Source organism: Mustela lutreola, chromosome 11, assembly GCF_030435805.1.
Source record: "Mustela lutreola isolate mMusLut2 chromosome 11, mMusLut2.pri, whole genome shotgun sequence".
NCBI classification, from domain to species: domain Eukaryota; kingdom Metazoa; phylum Chordata; class Mammalia; order Carnivora; family Mustelidae; genus Mustela; species Mustela lutreola.
Window position 1 is genome coordinate 25,515,253 of NC_081300.1, and position 24,899 is coordinate 25,540,151.

The 24,899-nt window shown below is 51.3% G+C and overlaps 1 protein-coding gene across 2 annotated transcripts in view; it reads left to right on the top strand.

Moving 5' to 3' along the window:
* ZBTB7C (zinc finger and BTB domain containing 7C) overlaps nt 1-24,899 on the top strand; it is a 339,190-nt gene that overhangs the window by 59,445 nt on the left and 254,846 nt on the right. The window contains exon 2 of one of the 2 annotated variants that reach the window (XM_059139105.1): nt 7,501-7,730. The exons of the other annotated variant lie outside the window; for it this stretch is intronic. The gene's annotated coding sequence lies outside the window, so the exon portion shown is untranslated. The remainder of the gene's footprint in view (nt 1-7,500; nt 7,731-24,899) is intronic. 2 annotated transcript variants of the gene reach the window in all.

The window sequence follows — 24,899 nt, forward strand, 5'->3', positions numbered from 1 at the left end:
AGATGTCCACAGCAAAGTTTAGGTTTTGTATCTTTTGCCACAAAAAGGAAGAGAAACATGTACACATTCAGAAAAATAATTTGTTCAGGGTAGGGTTAAAAGAAAACACATTTTGTTGTTTGAAGGGGCAGTTGTTTCAGTTATCTAGAAAAATCTTTGCCTGTGAAATACCTCATCTGTATTGCCAGATAAATGGTGGTATCTGTTGGCCTCACGGAGCGTTAGGCCCAAAAAAGACCACGAGATGCCATAAACCCATTTGAAAATGGGTATGGTTGATGTAACTGAGGCTCAGAGATATGAAGCGGTTTGCCCAAATTTCTACAACCTGTTGCTGGCGGGGCTGGGCCTTGACCAGCCAAGGTCTTGATGGGAGACTGGGGGTCGCAAAGCATCTGCCCAAGGACCGGCCGGGGAGACCCTGCACGGAATGGGATGGGGTTCCGAGTGGATGGAAAGCTGGTGTCACCCTAGTGCACAGGGCAGTCTGGGGGCAGGGAGCTAGGAGTGGTGTGAGCATGCCCAATCTATCAGTGAGCTACAGGCATCCCCTGGCTGGAACGTTTGCCTCCTATTCTAGAACAGCCTACCTCCAGGTGCATTAGGAACTGGTTTGAAAGGCAGCTCATCGCCCCAACCTGAGAAACACAGAAGAAAATGCCAAACGCACCTTGTAATCTTGCAGGAATCAGCTCCTAGAGTCTGATTTTTGCTTTCTCTTCCCCACAAGAGAGGCAGAGAGGACTTCAAGCCCGGCTTGTCCAGTACGGCTTCTTACTGAACGTCTATCTACAGGCTTCCTATTTTTACTCTTAATAACCGCAAGCTCGGGGTCACCAGGGTCTCCCTGTTGCTATAGTGAGAGGTGATAGCGCCAGCCTTCCAAAGCGCTGGACCCTTGGCTTAGAGGAAAAACAGAATCTGGGTTGCTTTATTTTTGGGTTGGAGAAGATTTAACGCGCGGTGTTCCAATCCTTGCAGCAAATGGCAGTTTGTGCTTGAAATACATCAGACCTCAATGACACAGAATAACTGACAGTCGGAAGAAGTGGGCATATAAGAACATGGAGAAGATAAGTTTGGAATTACAAAACTGGTGAGACTTCATCGAGAGCATCTAGAAAATGACAGAGAAACGAAAATGCACGCGGTGGCATTCGTGTAATCTCACCGGGGGCCGGATGGAGGGGGGCGTTCTGCACTGTAGCCTTCCCACCAGGCTCCTTAGATGCGCCTTTGGCCAAGTTGAAGACACAGTGTGTGTGTGTGATTGCAGTTCCCTTTCTCAGATGATATGTCGTAAGCATGTTTCCGTGTTCCTACGTTATGCCCATCAGTGTGATCTTTATTATTTGGATCAGGTCGCATAATTTGGTAAAACAGTCACCTGCTTTTCCTCTTTGGCATCTCTTGAATCCATCCTTGGTCTCCGTGGTGCCATCTCTGTCATCTTTTTTCGATGTGGATAATTGGTCTGCCTTGTCCCTGTCCCCTAAACACACACACACGCTAGGATTTCCTCCAGTCTACAGCCTTGCTAATCAAAGGGTGGTCCCAGACCCGTGGCATGGACATCCCCTGGGAGCTTGTTAGAAATGCGGAGTCTGAGACCCCACGTGGCACCTCCTGAATCAGAACCCGCATCTATATTTTGACAAGATCCCCAGGTGATTCATAAGCACATTAAAGCTTGGGAAGCACTGATCTGAGACACACTCCTCGTGCCTCCAGGATAAAATCCATGCTCCCAGCCAGGTGCACAGCCTGCTGAGCAGAGACCAAGTGGAGAGTAGGTAAGGGTGAATAGGGAAGGACCAGATCAGCAGGATCGCTCCAGGTGGTGGTCCACTGTGGTCCAGGATCCCTGGACAGGTTGGAGGGCAGGGGGTTGCCTGGGAGGGAAGTCCAAAATGGCAAACCCATGGAAGATGCAAGATGGAAAGCTGAGGGCCCAGTTGGCTAGCACAGATAGGGCTGTGGGCTGGGGCCACTAGGCAACCGCTCGTAGCTCGCTCTCAGTTTACAGGCACAGAGGCTGAGGCACAGGGAAATTGGCCAGGCTCACAAGCTAATGGGCAGTGGAGCAGGGACACAAGCCTGATCCAGGGCCCAGCCCTTAGGTGTCCTGCAATTCAGGGCAGAGTGAATGACAGGAAAGAGAAAAGAATGAAAGGATGTTAAGCAGCGACAGTGAGCTGGGTACCGTTTCATTGTGTCGCAGTTACATTCACACCCACTTTGCACGTGGGTATTCTGACCCTGTGTTGCAGATGAGGAGGTTGATTTGCATGTAAGCAATGACCTGAGTTCAGATAGTTACTGGCTGCTGAATGCAGGATTTGAACCCAGGACACTGTGGGTCCTGAAGTGATGCTCTTTCTACTTGGCTTTTCGTCAGCAAGGTACGCAGTTGGTCTCTGCTCTCGGAACAGCTTCTGACCTTTCCACCTGCTTGCTGGTTTTAAAACCCCACTTCTGCCCAGGGACGCAGTCCCCTGGCCTATTCGTGCTGGGGAGAAACACAGGGCAAGTCTTAGATGTTTTCCCTCAATACCAAAAATTGAGACGCCAGGACTAGAAGGTACCTGGCTTAGCATGAAATCCAACTCATTTTATAGTTGAGGAAGTGAACACCCAGATAGCTCAATGACCTGTCTAAGGCCACACAGCCAGTTAGTTACAGATCCAAGACCCTGATTCTGGATTCAGGGTTCTTTTCATGACTTTGGGCTTTCCTTGTAGCAGTTGCCCAGGGGACCAAGGGTACGTGCCCTGCCAGGCCAGACAGCACCAGGCTAGGTCTGTGGATATTTAGCTTTCAGCTTAGGTTGGAGGGTGCAATGGATAAACTTCCATTAAAAAAAAAATAATAATGTCTGCTTATTGTTAAAAATTCAAGCAGTGTGTCTAGAAACACCTGAAGACACCCTCTCCTGGCCCTTCACAGCCCACTCCCCCGGGGTGACCACTTAGCGCTGCCTCAAATGGCTCCTTCATTTTCCTGCCAGCCGTTGGGTTTTGTAGGATCCACACCACAGCAAGGCTATTTTTAACGAGCATCCCAGGCTTCAGGGGGTTGAGGAGAGGGGAAGAAAAAGATTCCATTTGTATATTTTTAATCCGTGCACATTTGAGCAGTGGCTTTCCTGTCCCCACTGCCAAGGGTTGCGGGCAATTGATTAGACTTTCTGGATGCAGGGCAATCCTTTCTCTCCCCTTAACGAGGCTGGAAGGCCAGGGAGGGGTGCAGGCGATATTTCCAGGGCTGATGGCTGTCTCAGCTGGCTGCCTCCTGATCCTGCCTATCCCCACCAGCCCTCTCCCTCCCAACAGCCTCGAAAATCCTGGCTGGGTCTCCCAGGGCAGAGGAGGCCTGGGAACCTGACTCTTTGTGCCAGGCTCATATTTAGAAACGTCTCCAGCCAGGGGTTGGCGTCGGTCCCGCTTGGACTCTGGGCAGGGGGTGCAGTCACATGCACTGCCTTCGAGTAGGCAGATTCTGAGTGGGCAACAGTCCGCTTTGAATATAAACACTCTTCTTTTATGCGGAGGAGCTGGCATCAGGGCCTGCACTCCTGGGCCCTGGGTGAGGGCAAGTACTGGTAGCCGATGGGCAATGGGGAGAGGGAAGAAAGATGTCAAAGTGGTGGTGGAGGAAGGGCCCCAGCTCCGTACCCCACCCCACCCCCAAGTCCGTCCCTCCCTGTTCTCCGCACTCCGCCTCCCAGTGCCCAGAGCGCCACCCCTGTCTGAGCGGGGGGGGGGGGGGGGGGGGGGGGAGGGGGGGCGCTGCAGCCCCCATGGGGACCCAGCAGTGCCCCAACCTGGACTTTCCTTTTTGCCTTTGGAGTTCCCCAGGGCTGTTCAGGGGCAGTCCTGGGAGGCAGTGGGAGTGGGGCTGGAGGGAGGCTGGGTGTGGTTTCACCTGCAGCAGCATCTCGCTCCATCTCCCTCTGAAAGCAGCCAGCCCATCAGCCTCTCCACCTGGGACCTATGACATGTGGTCCTGACGGCCTCATCCCCGAAGGCTCGCTCAGCACTGACCAGAGAGGTCAGTGAGCATCTCTTGCTCACTCTCTTTTCTCTTCCATGGCATCGTGCGGGGAGGGACAATCTAGATCAAGTGATCTCGGCCTTAAAGCGTAGCCTCCTGGGGACAACCACCATGCCCCAGCCCTGTAAAAACTCCCTTTGCTTCCCCCCCTCCCATCTGAATTTATTTTTCCCTTTGCTTTTAAAACACTTCCTCTAAGGAGGGGCGCTCTGATTCATTCCACTCGCCTCTGATACTTCCTGAGCACCTGGGAGGTACAAACCTTGGTGACTGCCAGCCCCCACAGCGTGGGTAGGGGGGTGGGGGTAGGGGCTAGGGCTCGCCTCCCATCACACCTCTCCACCCTCTGCAGGCCTGCCTGCTCTGGGGACCGGAGTGGCTCGCTCCAATTCAGCTCTCGGGAGAGGAGGCTGCCTTCCTGCCGCCGAATCTTCAGAGAATCCAAATGCAGCAACAGGATTTCCCTCCTACAGCCTGAAACCAAGCCCCTGCCAAGTGCTCCAGCTCCTGGCTGGCGGCCCCCAGCCCTCCCTGCCCCATCCACCCCCCACCTCCCCACATCTCAGGGAAGAAGCCTCCAAGCCGTGGTCAAGAAGGCTGAATAGATATTTTCTTTGTATCTCCTGGGAGCAACACGGTAAATATGCAATGACTGGATGAATGAACAAACAGATGAATGAGCAAGTAAGCAAATGAATGAAGGAACGGACAGAAAAGCGGTCTCAGCGCCAAAGGGACTTAACGTTTGGAGGAAAAGACCGGGGCTTGTAGAATGGTAGCACTGTGGGGTGCAGGGGGCCCTAGGGCTTAGGCTCCCCGCCTTCTTATGGGAAAGGCAGCTCAGGTTCGGAGGCTGGAGGGGCTGCTGGGGCTGCCGGGATGGCTCCCAGACCGCGGAGGTCAGAGGATGGTGAAATTGCCCAGGGTGAGTGAGATCCAAAACCGAAGGCAAGGCTGCCCTACTTTCCGTCTGCCACTGCCCTAAGTGTCCCTTGTCCTTGGGAAAAATTGCCTTTTCATATGGTTGGGAGTGGACGGTGCAATTTTTCTTCGAGGGTTAATTGTTTTGCTGACAGCACAGATAATTAGGAATGAGAATCCCGGAGTGAGGGCGACAGCACCATCTGCTGTGAATGTGGTTCAGCCCCACCTTGCAGGAGGGCCCAAGTGCGGCTCTCCTCACCCACCCCCTCCAACCCCCAACAAGAATTTATGAGCTTGAGCTGTTTGCCTCCGGAGCTACAGCTGCTAGGTGACCATGCAGCTGGCGGGAGAGGCCAGTGACTGGCTTCTAAAGGGGTCGACTTATTCTCCTTCCCCCGCCAGGGCATCTGCAGCACGTAGCAGGGCTCACTTAAGAGCTCCAGAGTTGACTAAGGACCCCCTTGGCTGCCTGGGACTCAGAGACCTAAGGCCAAGGGAATGATTTGCTGCTCTTCCCATAGCCCCAGGTTGGGAGGTCTAGTCCACGGTGGACTGGATGGAGCGGGGTGCATGGGGCTGCACCAGGTGCTGTGGCTGCCATTAGTGTTTGGGTCATTTTGTTCTGCACAGCTCCATGGATTTGCCCCCTCTCCTGGGTTTCCGGGCCTGTGGCCGGTGCTGCTTTTCTCTGGAAGGAGCTGGGTTGGCCCCGCCTTCTACTGCCAGGTAGAGATTTCCAAGTTGTGATTCCTCCCTTGTCAATAGAAGCAGAGTAGCTCTGGAATCAAGCAGGGCATCCTACTGTCCAGAAGCAAATCTTTCTTCATATGGGTGGGACAGTGTGGATTTTTAAAAATTTTTATTATTTAGGAGCATATCACCTATATGAAAGAACATAGAAATGCATATATGCTTTTTGTAACAGAAATTGCCTTGTTTGTTCCAAGTGATGCACAAACACCACCTCCAGCGATGTCTTGCCCAGAAATGCCTCGGAGGTTGGAGCCATAGAGTCAGGTCCCCCAGGAAGCTCAAGGTCGGCACAGCCTTGCACCCCAAAGCTGTAGCTGTTTATCACAGCCAATTTCCTCTTTGCCTGAGCTGCTCCTGTTAGCTGGGAGCCTGCATATCCCTGTCTTCCTATTCTGTTCTCTCTGTGCTTCCTCCTCCCAGACCCTCCTCTCAGGGAAGAAGCCGAAGGCATGAGTGTTCTCTTGTCCTCATCCTCCCGTAGCAGGCCAAGCATGTCTCTGTTCCCCTTCCCCCTCCTACTCCTCTGGACCACCCCGCTGAGGTGACCGGGAGTTAGCCTAGGACCTGGGAGCTTGCTGGAAAGAATGGTAATTGGGAATCAGGAGTTCCTGTCTTGGCTCTTTCACCCACTTACTGTGTGACCATTAGCAAGATATTCAGTGTCTCTGTGCTTTGTCTCCTCCTCTTTAAAATACCCCTTTACTTTGCTGTTCTGAAACCAAAGAGATCCAATGGATGTCAAAGCAGCCTGAAGGGTGTTTATCATTATATGTGGTGTAAGACACTGTCATCGTCATGCTTATGGAATTCATGGGACCTCCCATCTCTGCCTTCCTTTGCCACCCTCATCCCTGTCCATGGTGCTGCCCCTCACTGGTAGTGCTGGGTGCCCTTGTGGGCACTCCCCACGGGCCACAGCCGCTTCCCAGCAGTGGGCTCACTGAGGCTCCGCGGAGGCCAGGGCCGGGGTGGATGGAGCTCAGGGTTATGGCCATCTGGGTAGCAGGAACCCTTCCCTTGTACCTTTGGAAGTGGAGGCCATGACTGGCTAGAGGCACATGGCTCTACTGGGGACCTAGTCCTCGGAGGTGAGCGGACCTCCAGGCTGGCCACTCCTTAGAGTGTGAGCTGTGGTCTTGGCGAGGAGATGCTGTCACCCAGTGGAGCCAGTCTGCATGCCTTACTCAGTGAGGCTTGCATGTCCTCTCTTGTCTCTTGCTCTGAGCCCAAGGACTGCAAAAGGAGGTTCATAATAAGCCACAGGTGGGGGGGCTGCCTGGAGCTCCCACACCACAGCATGCTGGAAGTGTCACCCCAGGGGCTTCCTGGGCTGCAGGAGTTGAGGAGTGTCCCTGATGGGCATGTGTCTGTTCTCTGTGGTCTCATCTGTGGACGGAGAGTGCCCCGTTCCCTCCTCTTTCCTGGGATAATAAGGTTCTGTCGGTATTAGGAACTGAGCTCTGAAGAGTGGGTAGGATGAAGGGTAGGTAGGTCTTACAGGCAGAGAAAACAAATATACAGAGGTAAGGAAACAAGACTGAGGGTGTGTGTGCGTGGGCATATGTGCACTGCGGCCCGGGGGTGGGGCTGGTGGGTGGGACCTTGGCAGTGAAGACCTTGGCTGCGGTGAACTATGTATGGTCCCCAGCAATTGCAGGACCTAATCATAAAAAGCAATAAGACGATGGCTGGAAAATTCTAGCACGGTTAAAACTGGGACAGGTGGTTCTGTTCGCGGTGGGCGACAGAGGCCTCCATTCTTATTGCAGGTCCTTTCTGAAGCAGCTGGGAGCTCAGAACGTGCTGTCACCTCCGAGGAGTGGGCCAGCCAGGAAGAGGAGGAGGGGATGGCGCAGATCGCAGCCAAGGCCTGAGGAGTGAGGGTCGTCTGTAGACCGCTGGACCTGGGGCCGCCACGTCGGGAGGGCTTCGCCACCGGAGAGACTCAAGAAGAATCGATGCTTCGGCCCCCAGCAACATGTACACGGTGTAATGACAGGTAATGAACCTGAGGCTCATCTATCCTCTCTGAATGATGTGGCAGGTAGGAGAATACATCAGCCTGCAGAAGACATCAAATGTCAACCCTTGGAAAGATAACTATGCAAACAAAGTGCCGTAAGGCCTGATAAGATGATAGATGGGCGCTTTCTAGTTATTAGTTTCTGCCCCGTGCACTCACTGGAGCCTGGCACCGGAAGATTTAGCATCGGCTGGTTCACTTCCTAGCTGTATGGGAAGGCGTGATGCCTTTATAGACGTAGCACCTCTTGTTTGAAGAGCTCAAAGTAACAAATCAAGAAGTCATTATTCCCTACTGGCTCCCTTGGGCCGGGAGTTGATGCCAGTGGGTAAACAGGCAGCGAGGGGCACAGGAGTGCTTGGCGGATTCTTGGGGGGTAGGTCTGGAGACCTCACTGGTTGGGAAGCCTTCTCGATTGACTGAGATTTCTCTGAAGAGAGGGTCAGGCGGTAGGTTGGTATTTCTTGTAGACTAAAGGAAAAGGGGACTTTATGGATCTCTCTCTCTCTCTCCAAGGGCACTAGGTCAAGTAGCAGATCATCCAGGGTGGCTGGAGAAGGTCATGAGTAGGGATTTGGGGAGCAGAGGAAGGGGCTGGTGGATACCCTGGATCTAGAAGTCAGCCAAGCAGGAAGTATCATGCAGGTCCCCAGAGCCTGAAGGTGGAGGTCTGAGGCTAGAAAAAGAAGGGAGCCAGTGGGACTGGAGACCCTGAAGGTGAGTTCTGATCTGATGGAGGGCCTGTTCCCATGGGTCATCTGGTCTTTGCTCTGTGTGTCATATAGGGTACCATTCTGGCAACTTCTACTTTGGGGAAAACGGCAGGCTAGGGCAGAGGCAAAAATAGCTTAGGGCCTTGGGAAATTGACCAGGGCAGGGGGAGAAGGACCAATGGCCTGGGGCAGGAGGCCCAAGGGGGTGTGGCAAATTCCATTCCAGTGCCGGCCAGTGTCAGGATCCATTGGGTCAAGCCAAGGGGTGGGGAGGGGCAGAGAATTAGGACTTCTGGGTGGCCTTGTTCTAAATCAGGCAGAAAGAATAAGATGAAGAAGGAATTTAGAAAGCTGAGCCTAGCTCTAGGAAATGGGTCAGCCACACGCACCAGGCAGGCCCAGGACTTAGCTCCTATGTATATGAGGAAATAGAAGGGAGGTTGAGCTCTGGGGAGCCCAGCAAGGTTAGTCAGGGGTCTGGCTGTGCTTGGAGGGGCTTTGCTAGGGAGGCAGCCAGCTCCTTAGGTATCTGGGGCTGTGTCTCTGGGGACCCCAGAAGCCAGCATACTGGCCCTGGACTACTCACATATCCCACCTCTCAGTGGGGGCTGTGGTCCATATGTCTCAGACTGGACTGGGGACCTAGGCAGGGCTGAACCTAAAGAGCCCCGTGGTGGCAGGTGATAAGGGCAGCAAAGGTCCAGTCCTGCGGGGTGCTGTGTGAGGACTTTCATCGTGTGTGTGGTTTCAGGAAGGTCGGAGTAGTAAGCTTCCTGATCAAGGCAAGAAAGAACAAAGGATCAAGTCTATGAAAAAGGTTCTTAACCTAGTTTATCAATATTACTGAGTAGCTGTTGTGTGCTGGGCACTGCGCGCGGTGCCAGAAATGCAAAGATGTATGAGGATCTTTGCTGCTGAGGGAGGGAGGATGGCACACAGGAATAAGCACAGCAGTGGGGACAGAGCCAAGACCATGGGAGCCTCGGGCTCCTATCTTCAAGACGGGGGCAATGCTTTCTCACTCACAGACTGGTTGGGAGAATTAAATAAAATAAAACATGCAAAAACACTTAGCGCAGCAGCTGGCACCATAAGAAGTGATCAATACATCGAACTTACTTGCATTATGCCGCCCTTGGAGGAGCTCACGGTCTGGCCGGGCTGGGAGCAAAGGAGGCTGGAAGTCCCAAGGGTCACAATTGTAATGGGATCCAAGACCTGGACTCTGGAAACCTGGTTATCAGGATTTGTCTGGCCAAGGAAGGTGTAGTCCAAGGTGGAGCCAAACACCCAGAAATGGTGACTGGGTTCAAGTGCCTTGGCAACTGCTGGGCCCACGGTTCTTTATGGGTACCTAGTAAGACAGACGGCGGGAGGGGTGGGAATTTCCAGAATTGTTGAGAAGAGAGGACATTCTCAGAATGCCCGGAGGGTCTTGCTTCCTCAGCTTCCAGCGCTGTTCTTGGGAGCAGGGCAGGGTGAGCTGGGTATAGAAATGAAGGCGGGCCTTGGGTCCTACAGCAGGGCTGCCTAGGAGAGTCTGAGCACCAGCCACAGATGTAAGCCACCCATGGGATTTTAAATTTCCCAGTAGCCACACACAAAAAGGTAAGCATAAGAAAGTCAAATTAATTGTAGTATGTAAATATGTAATATGTAAATATAAAATTAATTGTAATAATGCATTTCATATAACTCGAAAGGCCCAAATATTTCCACCTATGATCAATATGCCAATTGTTAATGAGGTATTTCCCGTTCTCCTTTTCATGCAAAGTCTTCCAAGTCCTAAGTGCATCTGACACAGGCAGCACCCCTCTGTTTGGACTGGCCACGTTTCAAGGGCTCATTTCAAGCAGCTTGTGGCTACTGTCCTGGACAGCTCAGGTCTACAGTCTAGAATATCTTGTCAGTGGGCACCCAGAGGCCAGGTGTCCCAAGCTTAACAATAGGACTCACTATCATGTCCTCTTCTTATGACACATCCGTCATGCATCCCTGGGGAAATTGGCTTCAGCGATCTGAGATGACTTGAATCACTCATTCTAGATGGTGACTTATGTTTTCTAGAACCAGCCCTGGGGGCGGGTGTCCCCAGCTGGTCTTAGAACTCTAGCATCTGCTGGTTCAAGGCTGACCTCAGGCAGTTCCTAAAGCTCTCTGAGCATCAGAGACTTTGTGGGAAGTAGCACTAATCATTTCTATCCTGCTGGGTAATGATGAGAACTTCAATACAACAATGAGTGATTATCTCGTGACATTCGTTGTCAAGAAAGAATTCTTGTTATTATCTTAAGTCAAACAAAAACCAATTCGAGTTCCCCTAAGTTTGGCAGAAGTTTCCTAGCGGGCATTTCTGTGGTTCTGTCCATTGCACAGGAATGATGGGGCTTTACAGGTCAGGAAAAATGGAGAGGGAGGTGAGGCCTGGATCCCAGCGCATGGCAGCAGGACCTGCCTGGGGACCCTCCTGGGGCCATCTGGAGGAGGCAGACCCTGCAGGCAGCCTGTGCTCCTGTGTCAGCTCTGCCATAGGGAATCTTGAGGTACCTAGGCCTTCATCTCTAGGGTTTGGACACTGCCAAGTTGCTCTTTGGGACCCACCCCAGGGGTCCTGCTCTAAAAACTGAATGTCCTTCAACCTTTCTGTTTCTATTCTCCCGGCTGCCGCCTTTGAAACGAAGACCCATCTCTACCTTATTACCCACTATCTTTCCTGAGCCATAGACATTCAGGTTCCTCCCTCTGAGGATAAGGGAACCCACTGGCACAGAGCGTGGCTACTCTTTCTGGGGATGGGGGTATGGTTTTTATTATTTTGTGAATGACATCTGCTCCAGCCACAGGCCCCCAACAGCAGCAGCAAAATAAGGTTTGGTGAGAATTCTGCCATGGGGTAGAGGTTTAGAGTGCCTGCAGGCAGATCCCAGGTCCTCCTGGCCTGCTGTGGAAGGAGCAGGCGGTAAGGTCAGTGACACAGAGAGTAAGGGGGTGTCAGCTGTGCTGGAGAACCAGGGCAAAGTCTGCAAAATGAGTGGAGACTCCAGGCCTGGGGACCCAGGCACCGTTTTCAAGATTGGGTCAACACTTGGTTGTGTGTGGCGGGGTCAGCGGTCCTTTGAGGCTCACTGCAGTGGCCCATAGGTCCCCGTGTTGCTGCCTCTCTAGGCAGGAAGTCCTATCCCCTGGAGCAGCTGGCTCCTGCTTCCTGCTGCCTCTCCCAGGGCCCCGAGTTCTCAAAGCTGTCACGAATCAGAAAGAATCCCTCCAAACCTGTGTCATTGTGACTTAACATCTATTTTAAGAGGTAATCCGTGGCACATTTGGAGGACAGTGGGAAGGCTGTTTCACGACATCAAGCACATTTAGATAGAGATGTAGTCATGGCTCTTTCTAAGTTGGCTTTGTGACCCCGGGCAGGTTGTTCACCTTCCCTGGGCCTTAATGTTCTCATCTGTTCAACGGGCATGAGAACGTGTGTTGCCAAGATGCCAGGTGCATTTGCATTTCCAAAGGGGAACTATGAACCTCAATCACCAAAGATTCGAGAGTCTTAGGGCGGCACGCTTTCCCTCCCCATGCCTCTAACAGTGTGTCATTCTGTTCTTTAACATTAGCCTCTCTGTTGCTTCCTGGGGGTACACAGGGAGTGGTTTCTGATCTATCCCTTTACACTTCTGTAGCCGGGAGAGGCGGAAAGCCACATTGCCCTTGACTGACAACCTTCGTATGGGTATTTAACAATTTTAATTTTTCATGATTCCTCTGATAAAAATAGTGCCTGACTAAAAACAAATACGTTTGTATTTTCCATCTCCTTAATTAGTTTCTAATTTGGGGGTTCTTATTAGCTTAAAATCATCCCACTGAAATGGTCCTTGGAGGAGGAAAAAAATGTGAAAACCACAATCAATTCTAGAGAGATCTTGGTATTTAATTATGCTGATTGGAGCACTAGAGACCCCTGGCAAAACGAACCTCTCAGAATAAGCTTGATTTGTGTAATTTGGTTTTTAAAAATTTTGGATGCATATTTATCATATTCAACTATGTGTTCTTGTTCTCCTTGAGATTCTGACTCATCTTCTAGGAGACGGCTGGAGGAACCCACAGGCTCTTGAGACCCTGGGATTCTGGCTGAGCCCACAGAGTTGCTGGTAGGGCCTGGACTGTAGGGAGCACAGGGTCCCCAGCTTGGCTGGTCATTTAAATAGGTCTTTTCTTTAAAAAGAAGAAAGGGAAGGTTAAAAGTCACACAGAGACAGGCGAAGAAAGGATATGGTGGTAGAATTTTGGAACCTCATCGTCGGAGAGAGTCTCCCGTGAAATCTTAGAAAAATGGGCAAGTCCCAAAGGGTTAGAGATGCATCTAGAAGCACATTTTAGGATGTGGTATATAACTTTGGAGGCACTGGGAGGATCTAGTTGCTCAAAAAGGTATCCAAACCCATGGGTCCATATTAGCTTTGCTAATATGCCCCAGGAGAGGTAGCGGACTGTGAAGGGCATTGATTGTCCCTTGGCGACATCTCGGACTGCCCTGTCCACTAGATAGGTGCATTGCTACCAAGTTTTATACCAAATATTTGGAAGGATGGTACTAAATCTAAAACCAAATCTTAGTTTTTATTAAATTCACGAAAAGGCTAATATATTCTAACATAATTATTACATATGCTTAATCACATTAATTTATTTTAATGTAAATATTTTTATGTTACTGTTCTGAGCCAAATTCTAAAGAAAAAATAAATATATTTCTCTGTGGAAAAAAAAACAAAAAACAAAAAACAAATACCAGGCACCGTTTTCAAGATTGGGTCAACACTTGGTTGTGTGTGGTTGGGTCATCTGGACAGACAGATGCAATAGGAAGGACACAGCATCACCCATGATATTTGCTTGCTGTAAAGCTGAACCAGATCTGCTCAAGCTGGTAAATCTAGCCACCATTTTACACAGGAACTAGAGAAATAGGCAAAACGCCAATGCAGGGAGGCTATCCACACAGCCACACTGAAACCTCAGGACAAATGCCCTCCATAAACGGGGCAGAGGGAGAGGGAGAGAAAAGCAGACTCCCTGCTGAGCACAGAGCCCAACGTAGGGCTCAATCCCATGACCCCAAGATCATGACCTGAGCCGAAATCAAGAGTCAGATGCTCAACTGACTGAGCCACCCAGGTGCCCCGACTGGTAAAGCCTTAAGAGATACACCAAGCAAATGCACTCTGTGGGTCCAGTTTGAGTTCTGATTTCAGGCCTACCTGCCGTAGATGGACCAATCTGAGAGAAGCCAGGAACATTAGATCCAGGATGGGCGTTAGATATCCAGGAATTGTTATGAATTTTTTAAGGCATGTAATACTGTGACAGGTATTTACAGATGACATGATATCTGGGCTTTTCTCTAAGATATTCCAGATCAAAAAGATGAAGCAAAAATAGCAGATCGTTGCATACTGTTGAAGCTGGTGATGGACACCTAGAGATTTATTAGGCTCCTCTATTTGTGCGTGTTTGAGAAGTTTGACGATGACAAGTAGAATAATAATGAGAAAGAGGAGGAGGAGGAAGAGGAGGAGAAAGAAAAGAAGGAGGTGGAGGAGGGGGAGGAGAGGAAGAAGAAGAAGAAAGAAAGAAGAAGAGAAGAAGAAATATCCTTTTGGATATTTCAGGGCTAGTTGGCTGAGCCCTGAAATTTCATCATCAGCGCTTTATCCACCCAGCTTAAGCCTTCCTTCATCCATCATACGCAGCTTCTCCTGGGAGTGCGACTTCCACTTTAGGAAATTCACAGTGGGTCAGAAGAATATGTCCCCAGTGCAGAAGAATTCCAGGGGAGGTCCAGTTTGGAAAAGTCTGTATTGAACGAAGCCAGAGAGATTTCTCTGGAGCCTTGGTTTGGCTGATTGGCACTGGACATCTTGCATGAGGGTGGGCTCTGGCGATGCGGTGTTCCCCAAGATTATTTGTCATAGGCTTCAAAGGAGGTAGACACCTCCAGCCCCTTCAGGGAAAATAAGTTAGAACCCTAGTTGCAGAGTTGTTTCTGTTTACTCCCTAGTCATCGATTAATCCCTCACTCTGTGTCCCAGTTTTCTTATCTGTAAAATGAGCTTAATATCACCTATCACGTACTTTACAAGACTATGGAAGGGCTTCGTACACAGTAGAGAGCCCAAGAGCAAAGGTGAAATTGTGTGATTTTTGTCTGGGACCATTTTCCAATGCTTGGTCCACGAGGGTTTGCTTGGAGGCTTGTGACTCTGTACACAGGGGGTGTCACACGTCACCTCAAGAATGAATTGTAGGGGGTGTCACATGCTCAAAAGATACAAAGGCGGTAAAAACAAGGTCTCTGCCCTTCAGGAGCTCACAATGGACCTGGGGGGGTGGGCAGTGAGAGCAAGCAACGATGGGGACTAGTAAAGCCATCTAGCCCTTGAGACAAATGAACGTCTCCGATTCAGAGGTAGAGGGGAGTGCTCTCGGTTGGGGTGGTCTGCGGAGGGCCATCGGATGAGGTGGCACTTGACCTGGACCTTGAAACTGGGGGAGATCTGCACGGACCATCCCTTTGTTAGTTGTGGATCACTTCGTTGGAATACTTCCCTGTCTCCTGCTGCCACCCGCCCACATTCTGCAGCTGAACACATAAACCTTGTTTGGATTGCAGTACTATCTGACGCGGGGGCCCGGGTCCTCCCCATCCAGAGCAGGGGTCACTGCTCCCCCTGCTCAGCCCTCCCAGCCACTCCCATCCTTTCCTCCACTCTATCTCCACCTCTAGTTTCCATCTGCCCACCGGAGCCCAGAGGAGCTGGGATTACTCATCCCGTCCACACTCATCACTCCTGCCCTCCTTTTTAAGTTAAAAAAAAGAAAGAAAGAAAGAAAGTATAAAGCACAGAAACAAAGCAATAAATTATGACTCAGAGACACCCAAGCCTTCATGTGAAAATGTTTATCACTGTCAAATCATTCCTTCAGGCAGTGAGAGAAGACGGCCTGAGCGGGGGTTGTGGGAAAGGGCAGCAGTGGTCTGAGTGGACGTGGAGGAACTGGAGGCACCCTTGGGGGCTGGCCTGGATTCTTGGGTGCAGAGAGCTGGCCGGGGGGGCTTCGACTCTCCTCGTGGGGTATACGTGCAGTTTGTTGGGGTGTGAATAGCAGTCAAGGGCACTTGCTCACAGAGAGCCCACGCTGTCCTTTAATTGGCACGGCAGAAATGCAAGAGAAGGACCCAAGGAAACAACAGGGCTGGGGTGGGCGCTTTGAGTCAGCAAGGAGGCCAGCTCCATGCCACGCCAGGATTCAGAGATGTGGACACGTGAGTCCTCTTCTAGAGTCTGTGTGGGTAGAGCTCAGCCCACTCCTGGCTCGTTGTAAGGCTCAGGAAGCTACTGTTTGTACTGATATTGGGGGGAGGGGCTTACCCAGTGCCCGGCATGAAGTTGTCCCCCACTGTGCTTTTCATAGTGACTGCACACCTCAGCTTGGGGGTCAGAGGGCCTGCTGTTAATCCTGGCTTCACTACTCACGCAGGTGACTGGGTTTTCCTAAGCCTTGGTATCCTTAGGCGTAAGATGGGGTCCTCCCTCCCACTATGGCTGGGCGGGGGTGGGGGGGGGTAGCAAATGAAATGATCCAGAGAGAGCCCTTGGCCCCTATGGACCCTCACCAACTTTCAGTCTTCATTTCTACCCTTTCTGCCACCGTGCAGTAGTATGACAGCCAGCAAGCTCCCGCGAGCCTCAGTTTCCTTGTCTACGAAATGGAAATAATGAGATTACCTGCCCTGCTGACGTGGCGGCACAGTGAGGAGTGAGTTTAACGGGGAAGTAAGGTAACAATGTTGGAAGGAGTAGCCAGAGTTCATCAAATGTTTAAAGAACCGTATGCACATGTCCGTTCCGGTCAGGTAGTCCCACGTGTGAACGCGCACACACAGACCATACTCAGAATTCCCGGAGTGGCCAGAAGGGTGCCCAGTGTGACACGGGTGTCCTGGGAGGGAGACAGGTAGCACCTGTCTCTAAGCTGGTGTGTATTGTGCTTTTTGGCTGCTTCAGTTTCCCGCAGGCCAGTCGGCCCCGTTTCTGGCCGGCTGCCCCGTGCTCTTGGGGGTGGGAGAGGCATGTGGGGCCAGGCCCCAGAGACCTGGCATCCGGCGTGGCCTTTAGGCTGCCCTGGGTGAAGCCGGAGCAAGTCCTGGAACGGGTTGATGAATGGATCATCTGCTATTTCACCTGCTTCGGGGGGGGGGGGGGGCTTCTTTTTGGTTAGAGACACACCCCTTGAAGCAGCCGTCCCTGACCCCGGTCCTCTGTTGCCTCTCTGAGTCGGAAAGTGCTCCTTCTCCTAGCCCTGGCCGTTGGGGCCGAGATCAGCTGTCCGTTTACCCGCTTATTCTAATTTGCTTTATAACTCAGCACTCGCTCTAGGTTTTGATTTACAGTTAATGGTTCATCTTTGAATGAACACTTGTCTGGAAACTTCCATCAGTCAATGGTGATGGTATTGACTTGTAAGCAGGGAATGAGTCCTGGGGTGCTACGTCTTTTTATTTTTTGGGGGGGCAGTATTTCCCCCTTTTCCCCCTATCAGCCACATAAGAAACCCTCCACAAATACAAACTCATTTTATTCTAAGGCCACATGGTGTTGTGGAAAGAGCATAGGCATCTGTCGGGAGATAGGAACTCTGGGCGCCACTTTGCTGTCAGCTCACTCACTGTATGATTCTACATGAGAAAATAATGACCTCTCTGAGCCTCAGTTTCTCTTCTGCCAGGAAGTGCAGGGTTGGGAGGGCACTTCTTGTCCTGAGCCTCTGACGGAGCAAATCAGCCCAACGAAGTGTATAATGAATGTGAGATATCTGTGTTCAGATTACAAATATAATAACTGCTTCATATAAGAAAAGAATTACAAGTGTGTCACCGAGAAAGCGAAAGGAACTATAACTCCCCTTCCCCTCCCAGGGACTAGCATGGCATTATTCTATCTGTATGGTCACTGTGGCTCTGGAAAATAGATCCAGATGGCCCCAACATGAGATCAAGCTACGTATTATGTTCTGCAGTTTGTGTTTCTACTTAATGTATCTTTAAAAAAACTACTCACATTGCTCGCTCTTGTTTTTTATAATATGGTTTTCTAGAGTATGGACATCATCTATTAATAGACTAGAATTAATTTCACTAATGGACATCTGGGTGGTGGCAGTGAGTTGTCATTGATTGGATGATTGGTTGCCCCTCCTATTCCGGGAGCAGGTCAGAGAAGAGCCCGTGAGGGGAGAGCACGCTTCCAGGGCCAAAGCCGCCATCCTGAGTGAGGGTGCTGCTCCCCAGAACTGGGGGCACAGTGAGGAGGGCCTGGGGTGGGGTGGGCTGGAGCCATGGGCAGGCCAGAGCCTAATGGTGTAAACACATTCTTAGAGCAGCTTGGTTGCTCTGGGACCATGGAATGCCAGCAGCTGGGACAACTGTGACTCAGGGCTGAGTCAGGGAGCGGACGTGGCATAGCCCTCCCGAGGCGGGCAACCTTGAACGGCACTGGCCTGGTACCAGCCCTGGCCTTCACCTCCTCCCTCCGCTGCCAAGGCAGGGATGCCAGGCCACCGCGGGCAGCTCCATCAGGCTGCCTATCTGTCCCCCTGTTCCCAGCCTCCAGGAGGCTGGAGGCTGGTGACCTACCCTCCTGGGTCCTTGGGACTGCGGGATCCCAGGCAAGGCAATATTAGGACCCATTTTTCAGAGAAGGCAGAAGGGAGACCTTGGTGGTGCTTGTGCCTAAAAATTATTTCCTCCTTCCCCTTTACTCTTGTGTTTGACTGAATTAGAATTTTTGAATTGGTAAAGCATTTATAGGGTTTAAAAGTCAAAATGACATATAAAGGTATATACCCAGAGCTCTCCGTCTCCCTCTTTTGCCTTCTGTAGGCGACCGTTTACATAATTTTCTGATTTATACTTCCAGTGTTACTTTCTTCCAAAATGGAGAAACTCGAATATGTATCTTTCGTTTTCCACCTTACCATAAAAAAAAATACCTTCCGTATATCCTGTACCTTTGCTTTTCTTCTTTCCTTGCATGTATCCTTGAAATGTCTCCATATTAGCACACAGATCGCTTCCTCAGTTATTTATTTATTTATTTATTTGCTTATTTATTTTTTTAATAGCCGTGAAGTAGTTACCAGATGCATGGATAGAATTTTTTTTAAACAAGCCCCCTATAGAGGGACACTATGATTGCTTCCAGTTTTTGACTATTAAAAACACTTCCGCAGGGACGCCTGGGTGGTGCCCTGGGTAGGTTGGGCCTCTGCCTTCGGCTCAGGTAATGATCTCAGGGTCCTGGGATCGAGCCCCGCATCGGGCTCTCTGCTCAGCATGGAGCCTGCTTCCCCCTCTCTGCCTGCCTCTCTGCCTGCTTGTGATCTCTGTCTGTCAAATAAATAAATAAAATCTTTTTTTAAAAACCCCCCAAAAAACAACAAAAAAACCCACTTGCAATCTGATGTCAGGCTGGACCGTTTTGTTGCGTGTGGGTACATGGTATATAATGAACCACCCAAAATCTTTTTCCAGAAGTAGGCGGAGTATGCATTATCTTAGAGCAGATATGTGAACGAGACTTTGCTCCCAGATTCCCATGCCTGGTTGTCCAAAGGACCCTGTCCCCCAGCTCCCTGCATGCCATAGCCACCAAAATGTCTGCCCAGATGCAGTGTCCTCCGCCAGCTGATCTGGGACTTTAAAAATGGTCTTTACTTTCATTTCCTCTGGTGGTCTCAGCAGAGACTCAATCCTGGGCCCTAGACATCTGAAGTCTCTGGAAAGGTTAGCCCGAGTCCTGAGCCCAGCGGCAGAAACGTCATGGCCTGGATCTGTCAGGGGGTGTGGGTTCTGGTCCCAGATCTACTGCCGATGAACCGGGGACACTGCAGCAGCATCCCCCCCTGCGCTGTCCTGTCGGGGAGCCGAGTGGCCTGACCTCCTCTCCCACGCTGACCTTAGGTGGTGGTGGGAGCAGCTGGATGGCATTAAGGGCAGTTTTAAATTCCTGAGGCCTGGGCTAGCAACGAAGTGTCACTTTCTCAACGCGGGCCTGCCTGCTGGTGTTGCCTCCCCTCCCCGGGGGGCCGGAATGCTCTCTTTAACGTGAAATCCAAGCGTCCATGAAGCTGGCTTGTACGCGTTAATAAAACGATGCCCACGTGCGGATTCCCATTACTCATAAGTACATTCATTTGGCTACAGATTTGTGGCGCCCTTTCATTGCTAGTGCATGAAAAAGGGATATTTCACACACGTTTTCACACAAGCACTGTGATTTAGCTTCTGAGTGAATAGGAATCGATGCCACAGCCAACCGCAACCCAAGAGCCCGTTTATATTGAATCATGGGCTGCAGCGGCCCCCCTTGCCCAAGGATCTTGTCGGATCTGATAAGGTAACAGTAATAATAACCCACAATTTCATTACGCAGGCTCCCTCCCCAGGACTTTGCTGCCGGCCCGTGTGCCTTCTTTGTGGTTTAGTTTCTTCCTGTCCCGGGTGTGCCTAAGTCAGCCGGGGCCTCCCCCCAGGAAGGAGGTCTGGGCCCCAAGTCTCGGTCAACCAGCTGGTAGATTGGTCTGTCCTGCACTGATGCTGTCCTGCACAGAACCCCTCAAACGCAGCGGGTCCACACCTACCACGTCCTTGTCCCGTGAACAGCACCGCCGTTGGCTCCGTCCACCCGGCCTCCTGCTTCAGCCCACCTGCTTCCCCTAGGCTCTGCGTGTTCAACGTCCCTGGAGTCTGGCTCTTCTCTGCTCCCCCTGTCCTCGTGTAGCCCAAAGCTTCTCCCATGCACTAGCTCTGCAGCCCAAATGGCCTCTCTGCCTTTCCTCTTGCCACCTTGACCCCGATCTTTCCAGAGCAATATGTCATCTTTGCTGACCTCTTGGTGCTTCTAGGACAAAGGCAGAAATTCTTGCTGGGACCCACAGGGCCTGCCCACCTGTCTGCCTCCTCCTGCACCCTCTTCCCTTTGGTTTCTGGAAGAAGCAGTGTTCTTTTCCTCCTGGGGCGGTATGCAAGCTGCTCTCTCTGGGAGCTGGCTTCCCTCAACCTCATGGGTTGAACCCCTGCACACCCATCAGAGAGCAGCTGGGTGGTCCCTCTCCTGACCCTCTGGGCTAGGTCCAGTCCCTTGTTAGCCCTGATCACAGTTATATATAAAAATCTCATGTAATGAGCTATTTGATATCTGCCTCCTCACCAGAGGGTAAATTCCATGTCCTGTCGACAGCTGGACACCAGCACAGCACACAGAACATAGTAGGAGCATATCGAATGAGGGGAAGCATGAGCAGGCCATGTCCCGAAGGGCAGGGCAGGGGGACTCAAAGAACACAGACAGCCAGTGAACGTTCCTTTTGTAGCAACATCAGCCGGATGACACAGTTGTGGGAATACAAAGGACTTCAGAGGTAGTCTGGAGTCCCAAGCCCCTCTGGGAAGGAGGGAGAGCAGAACTGTGGCCAGGACTGCAGCCTCTTGGGTTCCAACTGCCTGCCTTCTTGCTGTGTGTTCTTGAGCAAGTTGCCCAACCTCTCTGAGTCTCAATTTCCTCATCCATAAGATAGGAACAGCACCTTTTCCGGGAAAACACTGTGAGGAATTAAAAGGGAAGAAACGTGTTACATGAGAAAACCCATGCGAGGTGCTCAGCAGAGGGCCATCCCTGAGTGCCTATGGGCTGTTATTATTATATTACAGAGCATGACACTTAAGCCCAGAGAGGTTAGGCTTCCTGAGCAAGATCACACAGTTCCTAACGCCCAGCCTGGTTTTCTGTACTGGTCACTGGACTGAGCCGTCTCCAGACGTTCTGATCATATTGCTGTGACATAGTGCTCCTCAATCGGGGTGACTTTACCTATGCCCTCCCACTCTCCCGGGGGCATTTGGTGATGTCTGTAGACATTTTTCATTGTCCTAAAAGGGGGAAGGGGTGCTACTGATGTTTAGTGGGAAGAAGCCTGGGGTGCTGGCTGGGGGCTGGACAGGAGCCCCACCCCCAGCAAAGAATCCCAACATGTCAATAGTGCCAATGTTGAGAAACCGTACTATGGCATTTATAGGGGGACGCCCTCTCTGAAAAGGCCAGAGGGTGCCTTGTAAGTCTGTATCCGGGGCAAATGGCCTTTCTTGCTCGAGGCTGAGCAGGGCTCCAAGGCTGAGATAGAACAGAGAAGCAGCCAAGAGTCAACCAGCTGTTTATCGTGGAGAGAAAATGGAACAGGGGTGACCTCAGAAGTGTATGGGCTTCAGGAAGTATGCGTAGTTTTTCTGAGGGGCATCTTTGCCAGAACTTTACACATCTCAGCACCCACCTTCCGCTGTTCCCTTTCCAAAGGGTCTTTGGCTCATCCAGGGTTTCGGGGTGCTTCTGCAGAAATGGGGGGGTCCTTGCTGGAATGGCTCAGGGAGCAGCCGTGCAACGTTACACGTCTGCCCGTGGCTCTGTGAGCAGCTGCCCTTGGGAGGTGTGAGGACTCAGGGAAAGTGTAAATCACACTCCATCCAGCTTCCCTACCCCCAGGCCCACACCATTTTCACCTAGGAAAAGTCAAATAAAAATGCATTCCATGTTCTAGTCCTAAAGGAGGCAGGATGGGGAGGAGCCAGGGAGGGTGACCAGCCGCCAACAGCCTTGATGAAGCGTACCTGAGCCGCAGGGTTTTTCTGGCCTTAAATGCAGCCTGGGGACCCCTGGAAGCCGGGTGGTCCTGAGTGTCCTCTCTGCGGTCCAGGTGCAGAGGGCAGCCTTGGGTCCTAACCCGCTGTGTGGGTTAGATGGGAGCTCCCAGCTCCTTTCAGGCTTGATGAGGCCTTCAGAGGGTGCCTCACTTCAGGGGACAAGCCCGGCCATGAGGAGGGATTCTTGGAGCTGGGGAAGGTCCATCGCCTGGGGGGCCACACAGATGCCCAGGGTTTCCGGTCAGGTTGGCTGCAGGAGGGTTTGGAAAAGAGCATGAGGACCTCCTTCCCAGAGGCAGGGGTGCCCAGAACCAGGGTCCAAGGAGCAGGGCCGAGGCTGCCAGCACACTCCCTACAGCTGACAAGGTCCTCTTCAGGTGAGGCAAGGGGGTCGCAGCGGACTGGACGTGAGCTGCGGTAGAGTCCATGGTAGATGATGCTTTGCAGGTGTTTGGCCCTGTGTCCGGTCTTTGCCGCCCGCCTGGGAGCCTCCGAGGAGAGCAATAGCTGGCTGGTAGTTCTGTCTGGGATTTGACCGATTCTCGCCTCCTCTGCTGTTCTCTCGGGTTCCGGCAGCCTGCTCTCCCACCTGGGTTTCTACAATAGCTTCCTGATTGGCATACCAGCCTCCCCACCTCACCGCCATGAGCCATCCTCAAGGCCACAGCCAGAGAGATCCTTTAAAATGTATCAGATGGTTTTCTCTTTTGCTCAGAACCAGTGGCTCTCCATGTGGCTCAGAATAAAAGCCAAAGTCCCCTGAGTGGCCTGCAAAGCCCCTGGGGTCACTCCACTCTGGCCTCGCTAGCCAGTTCTCAGGTCCCTTTGCCTCAGGGCCTTTGCCCAGATTCTTTCCTTTGCCTAGAAGCTCAGTCCCCCCAAAGCTCAGAAATGGACAAGTCTCTTCCTTCCCCTTCCTCAGGACTTGGCTCAAATGCCACTTTCTCCATCACATCTTCCCAGACCACCTGCTTCCTGTCTCCCGGATCTTCATATCTGTCCGTGACACTCGTATACGGACGCTGGGTATTGTGGGGACTGTCTATCTCCCTACACTCGAATGTGAGCTCCAAAAAGGTGGGAATTTTCTTTTTCTACTGCACTCGCTGGCATAAACCCAGAGCCAGGGACAATCTCTAGCCTGCGATGGGTACTCGATATATTTTTTCTTATTTCCCCCCTTTCGTACCACTGACGCTTACAACTGGCTTTATCACAGTCTCTGTCTCGTGACATTCTCTCTCTTGGCCCATGCATGCTCTACTTTTATTTACTTATATAGTTATTTAGTTATTTTTATTAATCGAATATGCACCCAAGAGCTCGTCATCCAAAACAAAGCAAGGATTTAACAAAACCTACATCCGAACATGTGATCCGGCCTCACCCCATCCCAGTGTCTCCCCACTGAGATGATCGTCTTTCTTAATTTTGACTTTATCGTTCTCCTGTTTTCCCTTTTATTTCACTTCATTGCATCCATATGTATTCCTAAAAAGTATGTCTTACTGTAGTTATTTTTAGCCTATACAAAGCCTATTATACTGTACATAATCTCCGAAGTCCTTTGCACTCAATATTATATAAGGTCCCCCTCCATTGTTGCATCTGCTGTGGCTCATTCCTTTTGATGGCAAAAAGGATGAGTGGAGTGAATATCTAACTTTCAGTCCCCCCATAGTGCCAAGTTCGTAACAACAGCTAACATCTACTAAGCACTTCCTCTGTGCAAGGCACTCTCGTGTTTTATTAGCCCCATTTAACAACAGGTGGGAAGACTGAGACAAGAGGTAAGCACTGGCCTAAGGTCATACCAGAATGGGTCAAGGGGCAGAGGCAGGATTTGAACCGATGTAGTGTGGTTCCGGAGGCCTTGCTCCTGTCCCTGCACCATACCCCCTGTCTGAACACATGAGGTAGCTTTCTTGCTTGCACACACACTCACCCCCATGGCCAGCAGGAACCCTGCTATTCAGTCACAAACACAGTCAAAAATTCAGTTACAGAGCCTCTCAGTTACAAATCAAGGTTTGACACAGACACGTAAGCGCACACACACACACACACACACACACGGGAATCACTCACAAATACTTGTTAACTGATGGAAAATTTATATTAGGAGAGATAGACCTTAGCTTCTGATGCTTGCCAAGAGCTGTCTGTCTGTCCCTGTCTATTTCTGTACATCTCTTCTCTATGAAAAGAAAAAAGCCATCTGGGTCTTGTGCTTCCAGAGGCTGGTGGCTCAGGATCTAGCTGGACAGTCTGTGCCCTTGGCCTTGGCTTCCAGGAGAGCAGGCTGGACAGTGCCATTGGCCTGGGGGAGGAAGAACCTGTTCAGGACAGTTCGTCTCCCTCTATACCAGAGCCCCGGGAGACCGCAGGGGCCTCACTGAGCAGAGCTGGGCAAGAGCTGATCCTTCTAGGGACCCCCTAGCCATCAGGTGCCCCATAGTGGTACTAGGAGCACCCTCTCAAGGTTGAGATTCTTTCTACATTAGAAACTAAAAGAAGGGATGGAAAACTGGAGGGCTGGGCACAGACTCCAGCCCAAAATAGACGCTGCCCTGAGAACAATTGCCCTGGCCCCAGGGGTCACACTCAGTAAGGCTGAGGTCAGGCAAATAAATGAACATTGTGGTGGGTTTGGTCCTGAGCCCAGGGTTG